Here is a 26724-nt window from a genome sequence, read left to right on the forward strand (position 1 = left end):
ACTATACATATATATATATATATAAAATGTTAGAGGCCCGGTGCATGAGATTTGTGCACTGGTAGGGGGCATAGCCTGTGGGGATCAGCCACCTATGGGAGCGCCACTCATCTCGGTCAGCAAGTGGCTGTGGACCCGCCCTCTGAGAGGTTGCTCCCTGGTCCGGCATCTTCCATGGAGCCGGAGCACTCACCTCTCCAGGGGACCTGGTTGGGCCTGGCCCAGGGACAATAGCACTGAGAGGCGGCAGAGTAGGCCTCAGTCTCACAGCGGCCACGCACCCACCTTCCAACCTCTGGGGTCAGCTCTGCCAGCCTGGCAGCCATGCTGTGTGGCCTAGGAGGGTCCAAAGGAGGCAACAGGGAGTGAGGAGGAGGAGGAGCCTGGGGTGAGGAGGCTATGATCGCAGCCCAGGTTCCTGCCCATTGGCCCAGGGTTCACAGCCAGAGCATCCGCTCATCCTGGTCAGCTGAGCGGCATTCCCGCTGTGGTAGTGCACTGACACCAGGGGGTAGCTCCTGCATTGAGCACTGGCCGCCTAATGGTCAGTGTGCATCATAGAGACTGGTCGACCAGTCACTCTGGTTGTTTCACCATTTGGTTGCTGGGCTTTTATTATATAGGACATAATATATTATATATACATAAAATTAGTACAAATGCTGTTAAAAATCAAATTTGAAAAATTAAATGTCACACTTTTATAATATATGTACAATTAATTTATTGGTGTAAATGCCATATTTATTTAATTTATATACCGACAAATCATAAACACAACAACATAGAAGTACAGATTCACTTATTTTTCTTTTTCCTCAATACTAATAAATTTCATTTATGAAAACCTTATTAAGAAGCATTATGTTAAAGAATAAATTGCCAGAGCCTTACTCTACCAGATTAAATGTATGATAAAATATTTAAAATTACATTTATTGTATCAATTTTTTAAGTAAAGCTAGAGAAAGCTGTTAACATAATTTAATAGCCCTAAACCTTGCTCTGTGTACTTTTGTAGCATATTTATCCAATAATATACATGGGTGGGCAAAAGTAGGTTTACAATTGTAATACAAATAATTAATACAATAATTAATTTTAAAAATATAAGAATAAACTCTATTTCACATACTCACAACTATAAAACTACTTTTGCTCACCCCTGTATTTTGCCTACTACTGCTAAAACATCAGATAATAATACCTATACAACTAAAATGGAATCTTGTAAAATTAAAGGAGAAGCTGAAAATGTGTCATGTTTTATACTAATTTTAGTTTAGCACATGATTTGTTTTATTGGGTTTCCTGCCAGAGAGATTTCAAGTGCTTGAGAAAATAAAGTCATTATAATCTCATTTTTGAGGAAATCCCTTTATTATTAACTAGAGGCCTGGTACACGACATTCGTGTACTGGGGGGGCGGGGATCCCTCAGCCCAGCCTGCGCCCTCTCACAGTCCAGGACCCCTTGAGGGATGTCCGACTGCCAGTTTAGGCCTGCTCCCCACGTCCTTAGTGCTGCCACGGAAGCAGAAGAGGCTCCCGCCACTGCCACTGCACTCGCCAGCCATGAGCCCGGCTTCTAGATGAGCAGCGCTCCTCCTGTGGGATCGCATTGACCACCAGGGGGCAGCTCCTGCATTGAGCATCTACCCCCTGGTGGTCAGTGTGCATCATAGCAACTGGTTGTTCTGCTGTTCGGTCGATTTGCATATTAGGGTTTTATTATACAAGATCACTAGAGGCCTGGTGCACGAATTCATGCACAGGTGGGGTTCCTTGGCCTGGCCAGTGATCAAGGCCTATTGGGGAGCAGGCCAGCTAGGGGGAGGGGTCTCAGGAGATTGGCTGGACTGTCGGGGGAAAGGGCCGTGGGAGGTTGGCTGACCAGGGTGAGGGGCCATGGGTAGTTAGCCAGCTGTGAGAGGTTGGCTGTGGGAGCACACTGACCACCAGGGGTCAGCTCCTGCATTGAGCGTCTGCCCCTTGGTGGTCAATGCGCATCATAGTGACTGGTCATTCCAGTCATTCGGTCATAAGGTCGCTTAGGCTTTTATATATATATATAGATGGGTCAGCTATTGAGCTAAGTGTTGAAAAAAATCAGAGAAGAAGCATTTTTGTCTATTTATGAATTATAAATTGGTGATGAGAAACAATAGAACCTATTTACCTACCCTAGTGTCAAAGCTTAATTTTAGCTTAAGTGTGGACATATATTAGTCTCTGTGCTATTTCACCAGCATCCAAATTCTATGGGGTTGAAAAATTTTTTTATGATATCTTAGATCCTTGGAAGAGAAAGTTCTAAGTTTCATATACAAATATAAAAATAGCCTCTCCTAAAATACATCTATCACAAATATAAGAAATTCCAAACTTGTTTTCATTTTTTCTACTTTCTTTCAAATGAGCAGCATGGGGAGTCCAATTACATAATGTGAAGCCCTTCCTTCTCTCCTGCCAATTTGTCTCATTTGAAACCAGTTATCTAACTAGAGTGCTGTCTTCCCAGTTAATGAAGCTATCTGCACAATTTTCAAAATGTGACTTGAGTTTGACTATGATTCTATTAATATTATTTAAAGGATAATTTAAAAATAGTAATAACTAATTAAATAATCATTTAAGGCACTAACACTCCCTTTCTGAAACAGAAAAACAGTTACAAAACTTGGTGCTTTAGATTAACTCAGGGTCATACTAATCTCATGAAAATATTAAGATTAATTTTTCTTGGCTCTTGCACGACACTAGTGTTATTCTGTTCACCTATTCAAAAGATAGCCAAGTTTCTAATCCAGACTACTTCAAAGCACATAACCAATGAAGACAGAAAACTAGGAAGAATGGAGATATGCTGAGGTCCAGCACATACATTAAACTCAATTCTATTTCTTAGCCTAATCAAAGTAACTTTGTTCAGTAGAGTCCCAAAATGTGCTGTTGACTCAAATAACTAAATAAATTTTTGATGTTTTGAAGGATAACTCCCATTTTCTTATGGTCCCCTTCTGTTCCAAATGAGCATGCATTTCGAACTTCATCTAATTAAGAAATGTTTGTGCTTTCACAAGTTCTTATTCACTCCAAAAAAATAGTGACCTGGGAACATTCTGAGAGGATGCTACTATTAAGTTAATAACATCTTCGGTGATCAGCTATCTTCAACTCTCACAAGTTAGAAAGGATTCTTTTTTAAAATAATCTTTATTGTTGAGAGTAGTACAAATGTCCCTCGTTTTTCCCCCCATTGCCCTCCTCCACCCGGTTCCCACAGCGCCCCAGGCCTTAGCCATCCTATAGTCTGTGACCATAGGTAATGCATATATGCATATAAGATCTTTGTTTAATATTTCCCCCCACTACTCCCCTTTCCACTGAGAATTGTCAATCTGCTCCATTTCTATGCCTCTGATTCTATTTTATTCACCAGCTAGAAAGGCTTCTTTTGTTACTGTCATATGATACTTTATGCAAAAATTTATAAAATCAGCTCTGGTAAAATTGAATTCTGGAAACTTCTGGGTCCCTTTTTCTTTAAACATTATATGCTTGGAGTCTTATTTCTTTACATTTTCAAACGATAGAGAAGTGGCAAATTATTCTAAGTTTTACTGTAGCTCTTCTCTCTAAGGGCTTTTTGCAAAGAATTCACCTATTGTAGTAATACCTCAAATTAGTGATTGTATGTTTCCCTGCCTGGCCAATGATAAGACCCTTCCCCTCACTGGAGAACACAAGCTCTTGACTCTGCAAAGGTCTGAGTCAACAGCTTATTGGACTTTGAAGAACCTCGGCCTTTTTTGTAGCTGGGCCTTTTTCTCCTTTTGCGTATTTCAGGACCCGTGCTGTGTTTCATTCATCTCCATTCATCGACTTCATGTGACATTTGGGGCTGAAATCATAATGTGTCAGAGATAGCTGTAGCTTCCTACTGTGTTAGTTATTGTTTCCTTTGTCAGCATGTGAGTGAGCACAAACATTTTCCAATTGCTCTGATTTTCAGACGGGTTCAGATCTACTGAGCCATCACTGATGCACACGCCTATACCATTTAGACACACTTGATACAGATTTCAGAGGCATTTTCTAAGTTCAGTCCTATACAAATAAAGGTACTCTCATTTATTCTTTTTCTAGAAGAGGAATAGATTTCACATCCTCTCCTTGGTTTACTCCTGTTCAGTATAAAAGGAATAGAGGCAGTGCTTCTAAAATAAGCTTCTCATTCGTGTTCAAAACAGCGACTCACCTTCTTGCTAAAGGCAAAACATTACCATGATCAACAGAATCTGTCTCTTGGAATTCAGTTCTGCAGTCCTTTCTTGGGTAAAATTTCCATCAGAATAAAAATTAAGTCCTTAATGAGCACTTAAATGACATTACAATATTCAGCTTCGTAATTTCCACCAAGGCTTTGCCAAAGGCATTGAATGATTTATGATAAACTGCAAAACCTCCATCCCCTCGTCCCAGGGTGTCTTCAATTATTTCTTTGACGAACCCTGCTCTTGATTCCTACTGACCTGAAGTAAAAAGGGGTTTAGTGCCTTTATATGTTTCCTCAAACTTTGTCTTTTTAAACTCAGAATATCTGCAAGTGAAATATTATTGAGCAGATCTTTTAAAATCATGGTTAAAATCATCTTACTCCAGCAGAATTTACATGACTTGTAAACATAAATTCCCCATAATAACATTTTAGTTGTAAAAATTGTATTATTAGAAATTACTCAAATTCATTACAGTTCAGCCTGAAGAGTTAGCTAGCAAGTAAGTTCTGATAAAATCTCATATTGGATTCTATTTGATTCCCTTGTCATGTGGGATAAAAATGCATAGCATTGGTCATATGAGAATTGGATGTATGAGTATAGATAGATTGTAAAATTTAAAAGTTTGATTTGTCTCCTCATATGGAGAAATTGAGTCCTGGGAAACTTGAGGGACCTATTCAAAGTCACACATTTCATTAAGAACAGTGTGGTTGCCCTAACCGGTCTTGTTCAGTGGATAGAGCATAAGCCTGCGGACTGAAGGGTCCCGGGTTTGATTCCAGTCAAGGGCATGTACCTTGGTTGTGGGCACATCCTCAGTAGGGGATGTACAAGAGGCAGCTGATTGATGTTTCTCTTCAATGTTTCTAACTCTCTATCCCTCTCCCTTCCTCTCTGTAAAAAAAAAAAAATCAATAAAATATATTTTTTAAAAAAGAACAGTGTGGTCCTACTTTCTGTTGTGGATCCTGAGATCAGGGAAATATAGTATTAAACATTGTATACCTTACTTATGCTATGCCTTGTATAAGTCAAGGTATACCAGTGTACTACTTAACTAGGCTATGAGAAAGGCACTGAGCTTCAAATTCTTAATCATTATAAATGGGTATACCTATCTTTTAAGATGGTTAAGAGAATTAGACATTACATATGTAAACACTCAGACCTAAAATAGTCATTAAATGAAATGGTAAAAATAAAAGAAAGAAAGAGAGAGAGATCCAGAGACACAGAAGCAAGGCACAAATTGTGGACTCTCAGTGGGAAGGTGTAGGGGGGAACAGATCAATCAAAGAACTTGTATGCATATGTGCATAACCCATGGATGCAGACAATAGAGTGGTGAAGGCCTGGGGCAGGGGGCTAGGGGTGGGCTATAAGGGTCAAGGGGGAGAGGGGAAGGGCATATGTAATACTTTCAACAATAAAGATTTTTAAAAAATGGCAAAGATTATAATTATTAGTATTTTTAGTATTTTCATACAACTAACCTACATCACCTTTCTGGCCTTTTCTCTGTTATCTCTTCAAGCAGTTTTCAGGACATTTCTCTAAAGCACAAGTCATAGTATGATTCACTTTACTTTGAAACCCTCAATGACTTCCTATCATCAATCAAATTAAGTCAAAATTTCTCCCCTATCACATAAGGCCCTGCACATCAGGCCACAACTCATCTTTCACTTTGCCTCAATTATTGTTCAATTCAGGGTAGGAATTATGTGTTCATCTCTTGTATAGTACCTTTGTAAGAAAGTATTAGAGAAAAAATGCTAATTAATTACCTTAAAATACAACCCAAAACACCAAACCAGAACTGAAAAACATATAGCATTATCTGCATATCATCATGTGATTTTGTAAAAAGTTCAAAAGTAGAAAAATAATTACCAAGTGCATTTATTTGAATAAATGTATCTTCCAGCATATTTCAGAAGATGAGAGTTGTGCTGAGTTGAACAGATGAGTTTACTGGAGGAATTTGATTAATTATCAGTCCTTTGTGTTTTTATGGTCACAAACTGCCACTTTAAAAGCATGCATCCATTTATTTACTATTATTCATGCAATATAAGTTGAACATAAACGTTTGGATATAACTGATAAAAAAAATAACAAAATATACTTTAGAGAATAATTTCACATTATTGGTACTTAGAACCTCCAAAGTTATAAAACCGACATCCCAGTCCTTCAATAATTCCTTTAGGTACACTAGGCTATAAACTCCAGGGCAAAGAACATGGCTGTTTTGCTCAACAAAAGTTGACTCCCAAAAAAATAGGTTTTTAAAATAAATCAAACTGAGTTTCAAAACGGAGACCAGCCTTCATCAAATCTTAATAACCTCCGAAATGGAAACTTATAAACTAACAGTGAAAGTGGTAAAAGTTCACATTGGGACACGGCAAACAGGGGAAAAGCAAAATGTAAGGGCAAAGAAAAGGAAATGGCAAAAGATATTTAGAAGGGACCCACAGTTCATCATCTGAGTGCAGAATAATGGATTCTATCTTTCCAAGAGATGGGAAATCAACTGACCCCTTTGAAGAGAGCCCCCCACCACTTAACGCCCCCAATGGAGGGGAGATAGCATGCAATTACTCAAAGAAACAGTGAGTTTAGATTCCTTCCTGATATCCCTTTATTTTTCTTTCTTCTTGTTGTTTTAATTGAACCAGGGTCTCTCTATACCCTGGGAGAACCGGCATTAACCCTTCTAGCTCATTAAGGTACCATTTAGGAAATCACCGCAATGCTTTAGTTCACAGCCTACAAGTCAGCAACTAGGAGAATTGAGGTCAATGTATTTTATACCTCTGAAATTTGGGAGCAATGGAAGAATGTGTTTGTTATAAGCTTGTGAAGTCCACATTTCACATCACCCTGTAGGCACAGAAGGACCCCTTTTATGAACCCAAATTGGGTGATTCAATTACAAAGTCATTAGACACAATTGTAAGATAATTCAGGGGGAGTTCCTGTTTTTATCAAAAACCTTTTTTTGTGTTCATCCAACATGTATTCTGGCCTCTTGCACTCAGTTTACAAGGTTTCTAATTAAGCTCCAGAGAAGATTATGTAGTTCACTGAACTGAGTCACTGTGTTACAACTGGGAAAGAAGAGGCCCTTCTATTTTATCAGAAAAATAAACACTTTAGTTTTATTTCCTCTGCCACACATGTTATCTCTTTGTCCTGTCACAGCATTTTTTATAGGTTTTTATTTCAAAGAATTACCTTGAGATTACTGTCAACGCAGCCAGAGGAAAGTAGCAGGTGGTTTTTGCCTTCTAAAATCCTCACTCTAGACAATAAAATATCATATAATGTCATTGAAATAGTCTCCTATCATTTAAGAGCAAAGAGACAGTTTTTCAATAGTACTTTGGAAAAAAAAAACTTGTGGAAAATAAAATATTTATCATTGACAAAAGCACATTTTGCCAACTTGATTCTTAACTCAAAATGTTAACTTTTTAAATTGGCTCAGGAGCTTCACTGGTTTCTGCTGTTCCTAATAACATCCACAGGCAAATGTAAGGTGCCGGGTCACAATTCATAACAAGGCAAGAAAAAGCTGCTAAGAACATAAAGGGTGTTCCCTTTCTTATGCAAGGAGAAAACCCTTTAGTTGTTATTCAACTCAAGTAAATGCTTCATATCCGTGGAATTAAATATTTCTGGAGAGTTCATTCCTGAGCTTTCTGGGTTGAATTAGGTCCTACTCAGAATTACACTTCATGTCACCCACATGTCTTAAGAACTGGTGCCTTCTGCTCAGCTGTGCATTTTCCCCCAGACATACCGGATGTCTATGCAATAAGCACTTGGAAAGTTCAAAGAGACACAGCACATTCTGTGCTTTCTCTTCCCACCATTCCATGTAAACACCATTAATAACCAGACCTCTTTTATGCCAAAGGCTCGGATGGCTTGACTTTAGTCTGCTAATTGTTTGCACTCACTCTCTGCCTTTATTGTGCTCAGTGGAACCATCTATCTGGGGCCAAATCCCGTCACTTGCCCACACACGTGCTCCCACAGGAGCACAGATACTGACCAGAGCCTAGAAGAAACACGCTTGTCACCTCATCTCTCTCCCCTACCTTACCACAAACCCCCTTCCCATTAGAGTTACACTCAGAAATTAAACAAATCTTCAGAGTCTACCATTTATCAGGCCCTGGCGATGATACCAGGCAAGGTTGGTAAACAAGAAGAAAGACAAAAATCCATGCTTCCAATGAACTGACATTCTGGTGGGGACCAATGCAGAGATAAATAAGTAAATGAGCAAGATAACTGTGGATAGGAAGCAGTTGAGAAAGAAACCCCAGGGTGATGTGATAGAATGTGACTTGGGGACAGGCAACACCAGATGGGGAGCTCATGGAAGGCCTTTCTGAGCAGATGGCATTTCAGCTGAAACCTGAAGGAAAAGGAGAATCTGGACAGCCTAGACACCAGATGAAAAGGTTTTAAAAGAGGACACAATAAAAACAGAGCCCCAAGGAGTGTCAGAGCAATCCAGAGGAGACTCGTAGGATGGAAGTGAAAAGGTGTTCATATATTGGAGAAAATTGTGAAGCACAGACAGTTTTAAGCCTGTGGAAGACCCTTATGATCCTCCCATATTTCTTTAAGCATATTAATGACAAATTATTTGTAATAATTACCCACCAAATGATACTTTTTGTATGCAAACTTAATTCTTGAAACTGACTTGAAAGGTTGTTTAACTTTTTTTTATTGTTCTTCATAGGGATAACACCCATCCCCTAGACCAGCGGTTCTCAACCTGTGGGTTGCCACCCCTTTGGGGGTCCGACGACCCTTTCACAGGGGTCACCGAAGACCATCGGAAAACACATATATAATTACATATTGTTTTTGTGATTAATCACTATGCTTTAATTATGTTCAATTTGTAACAATGAAATTGGGGGTCACCACAACATGAGGAACTGTATTAAAGGGTCGCGGCATTAGGAAGGTTGAGAACCACTGCCCTAGACTTTTGTGAAACTACTATGTATGAAAGAACTTACCTAGTTCCTGCTCAAGAGCTAGTCTCCCTTTCCTTCAATTATAATTAGTTTTAGGTATGTGTTCTCCCTAAAAATATAAGCATACATGCATGCATACATACCCACCTACAAACATAGAAGTCCACTTTCAGCCTCCCTTGCAGCTAGAAAGCTGTACCTTGTATTTCCCCTTACAGTGGGATGCTGGGAGTGAAGCAGCCTTCTTTTGAATCTGAGGTAACTATGAGGATAAAGCCACATGTTTAGGATAGTTGAGTGGAAAGCTTATAGGAGCCTGAGTCACTAATGCCATTACTATATGATCCTTGCACATCCTTCTGATCTCTTGTTGATGAAAATAAACCCCCACATATTTCAATCATTGTAAAGTTTTCTACATGGCTGCATGTAGCCAAATTCAGAATCACTCTATGTGAAGTGCCACAAAACAGATATAAAATAAATTGCACTTTAATATCTTCATCACTATCTATACAACTGGTGTGCTTTAACAAAGAATTTATTTACAGGAGAGGACATGTGGAGGGTAGGAAGTGCTAAGTTCAGATATTTCAAAGTCAAGCTATAAAGGAAATTGAACAGTTATTGAATATGAAATATTTTCATTTATTATAACACATCCAGTAGCTAATTAATTCCACAATAATTATATTATGTTGTTATGCCTAAATATCTAGACTTCTACAACTGCACAATTAAGTATTACTCATCTGCTGACTTAGTATCTTGCCAGCAAAGGAGAACAGGGAGGGAGAGTCTGTTCTTGTTTTTCTTTTCACTAATGACTGACACCTGGCATTACTTTTATTTTTAAAATAAGTAATAAACAACACGCTTGCAGATGTCTAACAAATTGAAAATTCTCTTAGGATTTGATAAGAGCAAGTAGATTGACCTGCATCAATAAGACAGAAGAGATGGTTTGTGGACTAAACTTGGAGCAAGACAAGTCTGAGAAGGTACCGCCATGAAAGTTTTCCACTGAAACAAATGTCTACTGCTCAAAGGCCCTTGTCAGTGTGTTCCATCTCCCACTGGAACTCCCCAAAGGTGTCTTTAGTAATCAACTAGACAGCACTATCTAGAACAAGCAGTTGTTATGTATTAATGACCCAATATTTCACCAAACTTACAGCACTGAAATAATAATTGCTAGGTGCTTTGATGAAGCATTATGTGCCCAGATCAGTCTGTACAGTATACATACATTATCTTTAATCTTTAGATTGCTTAGTAATATGACCAATAATTTTGAAAATATGTAAATAAATTGGTATCATGGCATACATAAGAGAAATTCAAATGCATTTTGAAATGTTTTCTATATTGCATTGAGCTAGAGAACTATGTCATCAAATTGCTCTTATATACTACCTACATGGAATTATTAGTTAATGTGTATAGATGCTTTGTCACTGGGACACTTGTGTCTTCAGGCTGCATCACCATGTGTGTGGCAATTTTGCACATTGTTTTCAGGGACTCTGAGAGTCTGTGAAGGTGAGGTATGTCAGATACGCTCAATATGATCAGATATAGTGGAAATCACTCATCTGGTGTACCCAGCCTTTTCCATACTGCTCCAGGTTTATGCCTAAAAGAATCCTGATAAGTTCTATTTTACACAGTTCCCTTTAAAATATTATAAAATCATAATATAATTGTATACACCTCAGGTGTATGCCTAACTGGGCACAATCAAGGATGCCCAGTTTTGAGGCTGATACATCAGAATACATATCCAAGACTTAGTAATGATTTGAATCTGTACCCAGGCCAATAAAGATCTCTTAATGTCCCACATAAAAAGATCCAATTTGATGCCAGAACATGGCATGGGAAGGGAGGCAGGAGGGAAATAGGAATTATTCTTTATGACTCTCTAACAAATAACAAATGCCGATGTTTAACAGTTACTGTTTATTGAGCGCTTCCCTGTGTGGGTACTGCCACCTCATTCAATTCGTGAAACAAGTCTTTGAAGTAAGAACTTTATTATGTCCGTTTTTTAAAGTCAGATTTATTAAAGTATAATTTATTTACCCTTTTAGTAAATAAAACCTTGCAATCAAGTTGTATGAGTCCAACTTTGTACTCCTTTTTCAAAATTGTTTGGCTAGCCTTGAACCTTGGCTTTTCCATATAAACATTTAAATTAGCCTGACATGTTCTCATAAAAAGCCTTCTGGGACTTTGATTGGGTTGCATTGATTTTATCATTGAGTTTGGGGAAAAGTAATATTTTAAAAATATGGAGACTTCTGAACCATGAACATATTATGTATCCTTATTTATTTGGGTCTTTAATTTCTCTCTCAGCAACATTTTGTCATTTTTAGCATACACATCATACACATTTTCCAGTTATATTGTTAGATACATTCCTAAGTAATTTGTGGTTTTGAAGGAAGCGGGGGGTCAGAAGTGTAAACTGTCCTTTCACAGGGAGCTTATGACTTTTACTTTATTTTAGAGAAACGTAAAGATGCCCCATTGAGGAGAGTTCACTTAGTTCTTCTACCTTCCCCGAACATTTTTTTGTGAGTACCAGTGGGAGCCTGGGAAAATACTTTTGAGAAAGTACAGACTTCACTTGTATCTGGGACTCCTGGGGATTTTACTGTCACACTAACTTGTACTTGGCCTTTAAAAATGTGTTAAAATTTTGGCTATTTTCTCCTTACCTGCTGTTATTGGCAGTCACTCTTTCTTCCATGTTCTTCCAAGGGTGAAACTGTTTATTTGCTTCATTTCTCTTTGGAGTGGGTTTCCCAGGCTTTGGAAACTAGTTCATGTGAGTGGAAGTCTCACTTCTCTAATGCTCTTAAGAAAAACAATGCTTTCATAGATTTTAAAAAAATCTTATTGTTATGGTGGAGTGACATTCTCTTGCATCTTTCTACATTCTAAGCAAAAAGTAGCCAATCGGATTCATTTTATATGAGAAAACTGAGCCTTGGGGAGCCAAGTAACTTGCCCAATATCATAAATCTATTAAATATGGCCAAACCCCAAACTCAAGTTTTTATGAAATAAAAGTCTATTGTGTTAAGCATTATACTAAAATATGCACTGTAGGATCATTTGACCAAAAGACCATATTTTAGCTGTCTATATGATTTCAGTGAGACCCAAATATTTCCCTTTTATTGTAATGGAGAACAGGAAATAATGCTACATAATTATCTGCAGAGTCATCAAGACTTCTACCCCACATAAGTCTAAAGTTTTTTTGTGTTTTATTTTTAAATATATTTTTAAACTGAGTATGCCTAGGAAATCCCTACCCTTCTTCAGAGGCCTGAGCCATTTTGTAAAGTAAATGTTCAGCATGTCTGCCTTATTAAATCGCGTTGGGTCATTCTAAGATGTGTACGATCTGGTACCTTTAAGAACTCTGGGGCAAGCCCAATGCAAACAGCACGTGACCACAAGAGCTTGGACTTGGAAGGAGGCGTTAGCTTCCTGGCAGAAGGATTCTGCATCAAATTGGAGAAGGTGATGGAGAGGCAACCTAGATCGGTTTGCTAGCATGAGCAACCCAATCGGATTTGCCTCTCTACTAGTTGCTTTGGAAGAACCAATATTGTTACCAAAAAAGTATCAAATTCAAGAGCAGAAGCAATGATAGAAACTAAAACAGATACAACAATTTGAGAAAGGGGAACAGATTTAGGCTTTTGAAGAGGTTGGAAAAGTAATTTGGTAGAGAATGATGACTATAAAATATATACCTGTGCTCTCTTGTGGTCAACTATAGGTGCCATTCATGTAACTTAAAAACCTGTGAAAGTCTGACATGTGACCAAATGGTCTTCACATCCTGGCATTTGTGTACTATCTGTATAGTCTATTTTACTCATGTGACCTTATTTGACATTCATGACAATTCTATGTAACAGATGAAAACCCTGAGACAGAATATTCAGAATATTTCAGATTCTACAATCATATGTGCACTCATAGATCATGATGCAGACAGCTGTGCTATAATTTTTATCATCTGAACATGCAAATGTTTGTGTGTATATTTACTTCCAATGTATATAGAACTCATACACCGTCTGAATACTGCAAATATATTTATAAATGTGATAAGTTTAAAAACAAACAAAGAAAACCATTAATAAATCATTCTGTTTCACAGATTGCAATATGATAAAAGGGAAGAAATTCAAAAGGGAAGAATACTCTCTAAAATTCAAGCAACAAAATGTCATGTGTTGCTGGTAAAAGCAAAAGGCATTATAGCTTTTAGAGGCATAAATAAAAACTTTCCCACCAACACTTACAACCATTTTCAGGTTTTATTAAGGTAAAAATTATCTGAAAACTCATTACTTAGAAGATTGATAGGATTAGATAAAAGAGAAAAGAACTGCAGGTGACAAGTAAAAGGCATTGGTGAATGCTTGAAACATATTTTTCTTAAGCACTTAAGAATTTACCTATATTTCCCACTAAACTGCATTTATGGGTGTGTGAATCTCTTTTCCTTAGTAAATTGTGATTTTCACGAAGGCAGGGACTGGGAAAGATTCATTTTTATATGTTCAAATATATATATATATATATATATATATATATATATATATATATAGAGAGAGAGAGAGAGAGAGAGAGAGAGAGAGATGCAATATGTGTATATTATAGAATATATATTATATAATATGGAATTATATGAGTGTTGCTATTATGAGTATATGAATACGTGCTCATACGTGTGTCTTATGCATGAAAATCATTTGATCTTTGAATCTTTCTCATCCATTATTTTTAAATCAAGCAAGCTTTAGTCAAAGTGTGTTATAAAAGTGAGACTAACTGATGTTAGTCTTGGCCTATGAGAGTCACAATTGAATCTGCTGCATAACATGTCAAACCTAATACAAATGATTTTGCAAGTACCTGCCACTTTGTGTTGCCTGATCACTCCTGGAATCACAGATGATTGAAAGTTACTAGAAACTTATGATCAAACTATGCACTCCTGAAACAACAAGAATTTCAATCTGGCAATTAATTGCCTAAAAGCACTTTCTGATATAATGTGTACAGTGACCCTGGCTGAGTCCTAGTTCCTGCAACCAGACACTGCCCCAGTGATGATTTAATTGTGCCATCTTATGTGGTCTGTGGCTCGACTAAGGTCTTGTTAGGATTCACAGGGGAGTGTTGAATGAAATCTGTCTGGAATAAACTATGGATGCAATTTCATTCTCATTCATTCATTTCCTCACCCTCAAACATTAAGGTGAGGAACTTTTAAGCCCAATGCAAACAGCACGTGACCACAAGAGCTTGGACTTGGAAGGAGGCGTTAGCTTCCTTCCAAGTTTTAGTTTCTATCTTTGCTTCTGCTCTTGAATTTGATACTTTTTTGGTAACGATATTGGTTCTTCCAAAGCAAATTAAGCTCTTGTGGTCACGTGCTGTTTGCATTGCGTCTGCACTAGGTAGGCACTGCATTAAACACTGGAGGCACAAAGGTGAATAAAGCACAGACACTAACTGCTGCCAAGTTTTGCCCAGTGGCACTCTTTTCAGCTCTAATTTGATAGGGTACTTTCAGAGTGGGGTTGTATATGTTTCAAAAAACGTATAATGATCTAAAACCCAAGTGATTTGATTTAATAATTTGACCATCAAAAGTCCAGTTTGCATGGAATAATGAAATGATCACTTGAGGAGGAAATCATAGAACAGGATTTCAGCTCTTATTCTGAGACCAAGTACCTGAGTGACATGTGCCAACTTCTGAGTCTTCCTTGAGTCTTGATTTTGCCCCAAAGTTTCTTTTCAGCTCTAGAATAGATTGAATCCCCCAGTTTGTTTTAGGAGGTTATCCTGAATATTTATATGTTATCCTATTCTTTTAGAAAGGGCTTTTGTACCAATAATTTCATTTGACTTCACAATAACCTGGTGAGGTAGGGAGGCTGAACAAGTAATATCCGCATTCATGGACTCTTCGTGGGCTCTCTTCCTACTATTCTTTAAGTAGTTCTAGCTAATTTGCCAGACTTTTCCAGTTTACAGTCAGTCCCTCTTTCATCAACTCACTTGGGTTCCTCTCCAACCTCTCTCCCCTCTGTCTTCTGCAGTCTACCACCACAACAAGCCAGCTCATGTTTACTAACTTTCAGGTTGGTAATCTAAAGCTGTTGATTGCTCTCAAAGAGGGTTTTAATAAATGAGTATTTGTGTGCATATAAAAAAAATCCAGTTTGTAAATCAAACTAAAAAGCTTTGCATAGCAAAGAAAAAATCAACAAAATGAAAATGTAACAAACTAAATGAGAGAAAATATTTGCAAATCTTATATTTGATAAGGAGCTAATATCCAAAATATATAAATAACTCATCAAGTCAATAGTCAAAATAGAAAAAATTCAATTAAAAAATGGGAGGAGGGGACCTGTCCTGTCCAAAGGCTCAGTTGGTTGGAATATCGTCCCATACACCAAAAGGTCAGGACACATACTTGGATCTCTGGCTGGAGCATGCATGAGAGGCAACTGATCAATGTTTCTCTCTCACATTGATGCTTCTCTCTCTCTCTCTCTCTCTCTCTCTCTCTCTCTCTCTCTCTCTCCCTCCCTCCATTTTTCCTGCCTCTAAAATCAATAAGCATCTAAATAGACATATTTCCAAAGAAGACATACAGATGGTCAACAGGTACATGAAAAGTAATAATTAAGGAACTGCAAATCAAAATGACAGTGAGATATGACCTCATACTTGTTAAAATGGCTATTATCAAAAAGACTTAACAAATGTTGGCAAAGATGTGGGGAAAAGAGAACCCTTTGCACTGTTGGTGGAATAAAAATTGATGCAATAACTATGGAAAATAGTATGAACATTTTTCAAAAAATTAAAAGTTGAACTACTATATGATCCAGAAATTAAACGTTGGGCTATATATCCAGAAGAAATGAAATCACTATCTTAAAATGATATCAGCACCCCTTTTATTTATTTATTTATATTTATTGCAGCATTATTTACAACAGTCAAATATGGAAACACCCTAAGTGTGCATGAGGCACACATGCACACATACACAATAGAATATTATTCAGCCATGAAAAAGAATGATATCTTGACATTTGCTACAACATGGATGGACCTTGAGGGCATTATGCTAAGTGAAATAAATCTGACAGAAAACAACAAATATCATATGATCTCACTTATATGTGGAATCTATACCCCCCAAAAAATAATAAAACATTGAATATTGAACTCAAAGATACAGAAAAGAGATAGGTAGTTGCTAGAGGTGGGGGTTGAGGGTGAGTGAAATGGATGAAGAGGGTCAAAAGATGCAAACTTTTAGTTATAAAATAATTGTCATGGGGATGTAACATACAGTATAGTGATGATGGTTAATAATACTATTTTGTATATTTGAAAGTTGTTAAGAGAATAGATCTTGCCTGGTCAGCATGGTTCAGTAGTTGAGCATCAACCTATGAACCAGGAGATTCCCAGTCAGGTCATATATATTCCAGGGTTGCAGGCTTGATCCCCAGTGTGGTACATGCAGAAGGCAGCCAATCAATGATTCTCTCTCATCATTGATGTTTCTATCTCTCTTTCCCTCTTCCCTTCTCTCTGAAATCAATAAAAAAATGTTTAAAAGAGTAGATTTTAAAAGTTTTCATCACAAGAGAAAAAATAATTATTATGTGTGATAATGGATATTAACTACAATTATTTCTCAATGTATACATATATTGAATCTTTATTTTGTACACTGAAACTAAAATAACATCATATGTCAATTATATCTAAAAAGTGACAATTTTAAAAATGAAGCAGGATACAAATATATAATGTTTAATGACAAAGAAATAATAAATGCATAAAATTTGTAATGAAATATTTCATCCTCTGAGCACTCAGAGTGGTCTGAGTTCAAAGGTGACGTGAGCGTGCTTTAACTACAACTATGCACAACAGAATCTGTACTCAGCTTCCTCTTGACTACGATTTTAATTCCCTCATGTCTAAGCTAATTCCAGAACTCCAAGGCTGAGGCCTGACATAGGTACACTATATATGAAGTGCTGATGAGATGGAAATTCTCCAGGTTGCTTTTGAGTCTCGCTCTGCCTCAGTGTGGACCTGTCTAAAATGTCTAAGAGCTGAGAATCATTTTGGAATGATCCCAACCTCCAGAGTCTAAAAGCTTAGCTGGGAATTCCTTTCCAAGAATCTTGTGGGTTGTTTTGGCACTTTGGTTTATAATCCTAGCTGGACCCCATCTGACGTTCTGAAGCCTATAAAAGACAAATGAATGGTCAGTGTAAATAAGCCAAACTTGAGAAACTTCAGACCTTGCTCCACAGAATGTTTCTGTTAATCTACCTTGTCTATACTGGTTTAGCTCCTTCTGGCTCGAACTTCTTTTCTGTTATAATTCCTCTGCAAAGAAGAAACTCTCCTTTTCATCCTGCAGAGGATCTTTCTCTCTGAAGGCTGTGATGCATTGTACTGTATTAAAATTAAATTGTTTGGAGATGTTTTGTGTCTGAATACTGATAGAAGTATGAAGTAGACTGCATTATCCTTAATCAAAGGTTACTTTTATTTGTAGATTTTAAGGGTAACTAAAATTTTTATTTGACAGGCTTCCATCGTGCTAGCTGGCATACCTGCACAGTTTTATTGTATCTGGGATCAGGCATAAATCAAGTGATTTCTCACAGACAAATAAAAGCGGTGGAGTAATATAGTTCCTGGAATTTAGCACTTCACGGTCAGGAGGTCACATATGCTAAGTTGCTTATTTATACGCCTCCTAAAGTTTAAGTCTGTGGGCAGGAGACATAAAGCAATCTGACTGACTATATCCATGAAGAATGTATTGTTCTTTTTCTCCTTGTAGATAAAATTAGGGGTGTTAGAACAGCAGATCAAACAAGAATGTCCGCAGAAACACAGTGTTTGCCATTTCTTGGAAATGTGCTTGTTTTATAATTTTCTTTTTTAGGATAATTGTCAGTTTTGAACAATGAGAGTTATTGAACTATTTTTTAATGCGGAAGGTAGTGCACAGCAGTGATGGACATGCTTGCTGACACCTCCCTGGCTAACCCCACAGTTAGGTGGGGCGGATGTAGCCTGACTGGAGGGGATACCTGTCATTTCCAAGTCCAGGCATGACCAGGAGCCCTCGTGCCTTCTCCAGCTCTCTCTCTCTCTCTCTCTCTCTCTCTCTCTCTCTCTCCCTCTCTGCCAAAGTGACCCCAGATGGTGATTGTAAAATGGAAATAGCCCTCTGACCCACATTTCACTGTGACATTAGACAAGAGATGGACACTTTTACAACTTTCTACATAAAGGACTGTAAGGAGAACAAAGGTATAAACATAGTTTAATGGAATAACTAATTCATTTATGCAATGCAAATAAACTGAGTTCCTGACACGTAACTAACTACTATAGATTTTTTTCTACATTACCTTGTTTTCAGGGTTACTCCACTTAAAATGTCACCGTGTTCTTCAGATCATGATAACAAAGCTCAGAAGTTTTGATTCACTCAAGACAGAGCTAGGAAGGACATGAATCGGGCAGGATTTGAACCCAGACCTCCTAACTAGGCATTTCAACTTTTCTTCTCTGAAAAGTGCCTGAAAAGCCTAAAATAATCATATTCCACTAAATCTCAAGTCATTTTTATCCAAGGGCTCTATTTATCTCCTTAGAAACATATCTCCCTTCAAATACATCTGGGATTTATAGGAGAAGCACTGGCAAATTAATAAAGGAAATCACACCAGTGCCCTAAGAAGGTCATGGTAGAAACTGTGCAGAAACAGAAAACACCTACAGCTTTATCATGCACATGCAGTTACTTAGTGCATCATTAGAGCCTTGAACACGTGTCCCTTACCTGGTGACCATGCCAGCTCCCAGCACTACTAAGGAAGGAGGTAGAAGGAGGGGCTTTCCCCCACTCCATGTTAAGGAGGGCAGCTGCTTTGCCAGGGTCTCCTGAAGGCAAACAGGGGAAATAAGGCTCCTTTTGATTATCTATGAACAGAACAATGTTGAACTGGCATAATGCAGTCACGTGTCTCGTTTTTGCATTCAGAATATTGTCTTTTCATAGTCCTTCAGAATATGTTAAGCGCAGTTCACTATATATCACAAATCATGGTTTAAATTTCAAAGCATTAGGTAAAACTGACCTTACACTACATTTGTAGATGTCACTCTCTCAAGCCATTTCAGTGTAGTTTCCATGGGAACTAATGGACATCAAAGGAGAAAGAGAGAGAAAGAAACCGTAAGAACAAATTTTCAGTGGCCACCTCTCCTTTCTTTGGGAAAAACCTAAATGAGCCCATGTTAAGTGCTGACGAAATGAGACTCTGCATCTTACTTTCCATGTGAATGCAACTTTTTCTCTTAAAAATCTAATCTTTAGAATTTCACACATGGTTAAGCAAAATTTTTCCAAAGGTTTCTCCAGTAATATTTATAAATTATATTCAGAGCCTCAGAAGGCACATGTACCTATTCAGGAAGAGGGTCACCATTACTACTGCTGTTATAAAGTTCCTTTCATAATTTGTAGTACTATATAGATTTACCATTTCCTGGCAATCCACTCTATACCAGACACTCAAATGGAACCATAAACATTTGCAGCACTATCACATAAGAACACATGTCAAGAACACATGTTTTAGCCCGTCTGATGTGGCTCAGTAATTGAGCGTCAACCTATGAACCAGGAGGTCACAGTTCAATTCCCTGTCAGTGCAAGAGGCAGCTGACCAATGATTCTCTCTCATAATTTATGTTTCTCTCTCTCTCTCTCTCTCTCTCTCTCTCTCTCTCTCTCTCTCTCTCTCCCTTTCCCTTTCTCCCTGAAATCAATAAAAATTATATCTTTAAAATGTTTTTAAAGATTGTGTTCTATTGGAATATGTATAGTATCTTTCAGAGTGATGTGAGACAATATAATATGGGTAACTATTATTAATTTCCAATCACTAAAGAGAAATTACTGAACAGCCCAGTTGAAAGGAGCAAGTTTCAGCTGTTATACCAAAAGCCAACACCTCACATAAAGGCCAACATAATCTTAATTCTGTCTCATGGGACTCACCTGAATTGTAAAATAAATTCAACACTTTAATTTTGGGAGTGTTTGGAGAGAGACAATGACATATTACATCCCCAACAGTAATTGAGCATAATGATATACAATGTATCTCGAACCCATAGATAATTGAGTAGGAAAATAGTTAAAAAGCAAAATTTGTGGCTATTACAGCTGAGAAAAAATTGACCATGTGACACAAAATGACAGTAATGTTAATAGCTTCAACAAGATTTTCTCCAGACTGGAAGTTATTCTTATATTACCCAAAAGCTAAAAAATAATTTCATTATCATCAATATCATTTCATCCTCATTCAGCATATCCTTATTGATAAATAATTTAGGTGATGCACTTGGCTTAGGCACAAGGGTTATAGAAGTAAACAAGGCAGATAAAAGTCTAATGTCTATTTCACTTACAGTTGATCCAAGGAAGAAAATGAAAAAAAATAAAAAAAATAAACACTGGGGGACTAGGGTGCAAAAGCATAGGGTAGGGGGCCCAAAGTTATCCATGAGGCAGCAATAGCTAATCAACTCAAGAACAACTAGAATCTGAAAAAGGAAAAACTAAGCCTAGAAACACAGAAATGGTTATTTTCTTCTTAAATAAAAACTGAAAAGAAAATGTTCTGTAAGGAAATGATCCAATAGGAACTGCCATGGCATAGAGAATATTTTGAAATTCACGTGAGGATCAATCTATAATACCAAGCAGAATAATAAAAGAGGATTCAGGAGAAAATTTTCCTTAGCCACAAAGACATGCAGTTTTCCCAACTTGCTATGATGACATGCAAGCTAAAAAATTCACAGTGGGCCTGGCCGGTGTGGCTCAGTTGGTTGGAAGTCATCCCATGCACCAAAAGGTTGTTGGTTCCATTCCTGGTTAGGGCACGTGCCCGAGTTGTGGGCTCACTCTCACATTGATGTTTCTCTCTCTCCCTTTCCCTTCCTCTCTCTCTAAAAATCAATTGTATTTTTTAAAAATTACATTGGATACTACCTGTGGCCCATTGTATATCTTCGTATGCATTTGCATGTACCTACTAATATACTATGTAGGGTGTGAGAGGCAATCATTTTTAAGTGATACTTTTTGTTGCCATTATAAAGAACCAAAGTTTAAAAGTAAAAGAAATAAAATCCTTTCATATCCTATATAATAAAGATTTAATATGCAAATTGTCATTATGCCATGAAGTAAAAGAAATAAAATCCTTTCATATCCTATATAATAAAGATGTAATATGCTAATTAACTGTACCTCTGCTATGCTTCCCATTGGCTAATCAGGGTGATATGCAAATTAACTGCCAACCAAGATGGCAGCCGGCAGCCACGCAGCTGAAGCAAACATGAGGCTTGGTTGCCCCTGCGATGGAGGAAGCCAAGGTTCCCCGCTGCAGCCCAGCTCTGCACTCCGGATGCAACAATGTTGCAATTATAGAAGCTAAACAAATCCCAGATACCTACTTTCAGCCAGCCGGCCTCGGAGCTGGAGCCGCAACAGTTTCAATTACAGAAGGTAGATAAATCCCAGAATAACAAAAAAAAAAAGGAGAGACTGGGAGCTTCAGTTTCAGGCTTGGCCCTAATTAACTTTTTAGGGCCATGGATTCTTCATCTTTAATATGAGGATGATAATTAGACCTATCTCACAGATTTGTTTTGAAGATTAAAGATAATATATGTAAAACATATGGAATGAGGAGGTCAGTTACACATTGGGGGATACTTTCCTATTACTCCCACGTAGATTAGCTCCCTGGGCCTTGCTCTTCACCCTCATTCATACTTTGAGTCAGTGGAGAGAGGGGAGCTCAGAGCAGAAGGGAGAAGTGACATATCTGACTGAAGGGCTGGGAAGGAAGTCGGCATACGTGGCTTTCTTCTTTGGAACTAGATGTCTGCAGAAAAACTATGTTCTCAGCTGTGTCAGGGGCTGGGTAGAAAAGTTTGGGTTTGGGCTGAAGCATTGGGAAGCCCTTTTTGCCAAACACCTAAGCCATGTTCTCTGACAATTTAACAGAAATAAAAGTTTAATTTTGTCTATCATATCATTATATTGGTCTTTGGTTTTACTCTCTGGTGAGAAAAAAATGAAGGTTATTTACTAAACCTCAGAAACACACATTATATAATTCTAGTTAAACATGTGACTAATAAGAATAATAGTTAGAATAGTTAAAAAGGTAAGAGCTAATAAATATTAACCATATAATTTGTACCAGACATTGCTCTAAGTATTTTTTAAAAATTTTTCACAATAATTCTATAAATTAGAAACTCATATTCTTCATAGATAAAGACGTTGAAACACAGTGAAGTTAAATAAAGGAATCAACATCATATAACTTCTATTTGAAGCAGGTTGGTTCCAAAACCTGCCTTCCTAACAACCGTGGTAAAAATATTTGGATGGAATAGTTATATTAACTAATTTCTACCAAGTTTCCACAACTCATAGGGAGCACGAGAAAGAAAAAAGATATGCAAAATCAATTACCAAATAGTTTATTCTTCTCTGTAATAATGTTTTCAACAATATTTATTTACAAGTAATATGTACCAGGTACTAGGAATTTTAGACTGAATAAGATAATGGCACAATGTGACAACTTCTATACTAGCAGCACAAACAAAGGGTTCTGAAAAAAATTGGATGGATTAATTCATTTTTAGGGGGAAATGGAGCTTGGATGAGCAAGGGTAAGAACATATACAAGGGCTTGAATATTCCAACAGGGTTAGGCTTGCTGTAGGACTAACAAAGCAGTCAGAAGTAGAGACAAAATGGTGGAGCCACAAAGAAACCCATAAATGCTATTCCATGTGCCCTTGAATTTGTGTAGCCCTCCCAAACTGTGGCTATGTCTCCTTAGGAATGGACTCTTAGGAAGAAAGGACCTTTGGGAGTTCCAGTTTCCCCACCAGCTGGTTCAGCACTAAAAGCTTAGAGGTCTGGCCAATCTTGGGGTTTAAGAGGGAAAGTGCAGGACCCTAAGCTCTGGTCACCAAGCAGGGGACCTAGATATAAAGATTGATGTTGGTTTGATTTTTCCATCTTTCCATATTCCCCCAAATGTTTAGTAAATTATGTTGAAGGATTTATTGAAAGTGAGAAACAGGAAACAATACATCTAACCTACTCATTCCAGAACTTTGGGGTAAGAAAAAGAAGAGAAATGGGAAAGTTGCTCAAATATGAGGCCAGTGAATCAAAGAGCAAAAGACCCAAAGCAGCAGAACGAAGCTTCAATAAAGAGATATTGTTACTTGGAGAGATGGCCTTTTGTCCTTTGTTCTATTACTGGTCAGAGGACAGGGAGAAAACCCGAGCCTGAGACAACAGCTCTGCTAAGTGCCCTTGAGAGGGTCCATCGGGGTCAGCAACAAAGCCAGGCCACTAGAGAGAAAAAGAGAGTATTAGAGAGGAGAAATAAGAATGTTGGTGGAAAATAATTGTTTAAGCCAAAAAAGAATCAGAGAAGAGCAGAAGTGCTTCTAGAAGAAAGCATAGCAGGTCGTTAAGGAGAAAGGGCTGTTAACCTCTGACTACATTAGAAAACCTTACGAGACAGCCATTGCTCTCATGGGTAGGTAGAGAAACTTTTCTGTCTATTATTCCTCTGGATTATAAACCACTGGCCGCTTTGTGATTTTTAAAAGGAAAATAACTTCAACCTTCTTTAAAAGTTTCCCCCAAAGCATTCTCTGTACTCAATATGGGGAAACCTGGGTCTGTGTGCATTTTATCTGCAGTGACCTAAAGCCTTCCATCACCCTCTTTCATTCTCTACTGATCGAGTAAGGGGTGGTCAGCAACAAGGATCAGTGGGAGAGTGAAAACCCAGAATAAGATGAAGAAAGGCTCTAGACCACCCTAATGCACATATGATGACATTGAGGACTCCGACAACATTCTAGCAATAAACATAAATATACATTCTCATTGGATTATCGAATGTTGTCTATTATCTGAATATCTGGTCTAAACACAGACATTTTAAAGCTAGGTAGAAATAAAAATAATAGTGTTTGTGGTGTGTTTTTTTAGTTTAACAAGCATGTGGTGTGTTTTTTTTACCATTACAACTACATTATATCATAAATAATTATCACACATATATGTTAAGCGCCTTGTAAAGCCTATGTCATTTAAGCCTCAAAAATTATACTTTGAGATAAGTATTGTTGTGGTGTTCACTTTACAGGTGAATAATCTGAGGCCTAGGATCCCTTAGGTAGGATGAAGCAGAGTCAAGTTTGTAATTCAAATGAGTTAAGAGGTCATGTAATTAACCTCTTTGTAATATCACTCTGCATAATGTACTATATTAGGCAAGAGGATTCAAGGCTATAGGATTTCAGAGAAGGAAATGGTTCATAAGGATGGGTGCAATCAAGGCAGGCTTCAAGTGAGAGGTGGTATATGACCTGAGCCTTGAAGGGTAGGCAGACTTGAGTCAGCAGAGAGTGAGATGGAGGGCTCCCAGATGAGGAACAGAAAATCACATGAATTCAGTGCAAAGCCCACATAAGATAGGAATTATGATAAGATAATGGGCAGTCTATTTTGACTAGAATGAGTCAGACAAAATAGATCTGAATTAAGGAAGACCTTGGCCACCAGGTAGAATTGTCTGACATAGTAAAAAGTGGTAAACTCTGATGGTGTTTTGAGTCTAGCAAAAGTGTTGAAGGCAACAACAATATGCAGAATGGGTTACATCTAGTGGAAAGTCTAGGGTCAAAAGATTTGTAAGATTCACTGACTACGATATGTTAAATGAAAGTAGATTAACTCATACTAACAATAATCAACAAGTATGTACTATATGCTATTGTAGTTTATATATAACCATGCATTAATTTTCATAAAAAACTATGATTTATAATTAAAGCTAGGCCTATTTTGATCCCAGAATGTCTGTGATTATCTATTGAAGGCAACAAAGACATCAATTTTTAAAATAATGTAATGGAGTATTGTGATACCATTAACAGCCTAAGGTAGTATGGAGGATTAGGGGAAGGGAATGACAATTTTTATTGAAGAGAGGTACACTATTCAAATATAATATAACTTATCAGATAATAATAATAATGATAATAATAATAGCCAACTAATGGCTATTATTATCTTACTATTTACCAAGAAATGTCCCATGTACATGCCATAACTCAGTTATGATCATAATTATAGTGTTCACAATTTAAAAAATAATAGAGCATATATGCATAGTTTATAGTGTGCAAGGCCCTGAGATAATTTTTTAAATGTCTTAACTCATTTAATTTTCATAAAACCACATGAAGTAGATACTAACATTTTATCTTCTCTTTACAGATGAGGAAACTCTGGTGCATAGAAGTGAGATGACTTGCCCAATGTCACAATACTCATGAGTAGCAGAGTCCAGATTTGAACTCAGTCTTTCTAGCTCTAGACTCCATGCTTTTAACAATAGCTCTATAAGATCATGAACTTTGGGGTCACATAGGCCTGGGTTCAAAACAAATGTTTTATCGAAATATAACTGACATATAACATTATATTAGTTTCAGGTATACAACATAATGATTCAATATACAGTATATATTGTGAAATTGTCACCACAATAAGTCTAGTTAACATCCATCACCACGTATAGTTGAAAATGTTTTCTTTCTCATGATGAGAACTTTTAAGATCTGCTCTCCTAAGAACTTTCAAATATAAAGTACAATATTATCCTTTCTAATAAAGAGGGAATATGCTACTTGACCCTCACATCATCACAAAGATGGTGGTGCCACAGCCAATAAGGAGGGAATATGCTAATTGATGCCCTGCCCTCGAAGATGGCAGCGTCCACAGCCAATAAAGAGGGAATATGCTAATTGACTGCCATGCCCTCAAAGATGGTGGTGCCCAGTCCCCTCAGCTCCGCCAGGGCACCTGCCTCCGGAGTTCCACAGTCCCCTCAGCCCCCTCAGCCCCCCAGGCACCCAGAGCCAACCCGAGGCACAGGCAAGCCTCTGATGGCAGCTGCCCAGCCACCCAGGGCTGCCCGAGGCTCAGGTAGCCAGGACTAGCTGAGGCTTTTGCTGCTGGCAGTGGCAGCAACAGAGGTGTGATGGGGGCATCGCCTTCCCTGATCACCAGGTCGCCTCCCACCCCTGAGGGCTCCCGGACTGTGAGAGGGGGCAGGCTGGGCTGAGGGACCCCCCATTCCAGTGTATGAATTTTCATGCACCGGGCCTCTAGTTAAT

Source organism: Myotis lucifugus, unplaced genomic scaffold (genome assembly GCF_000147115.1).
Source record: "Myotis lucifugus unplaced genomic scaffold, Myoluc2.0 scaffold_25, whole genome shotgun sequence".
Taxonomy (NCBI): Eukaryota; Metazoa; Chordata; class Mammalia; order Chiroptera; family Vespertilionidae; genus Myotis; species Myotis lucifugus.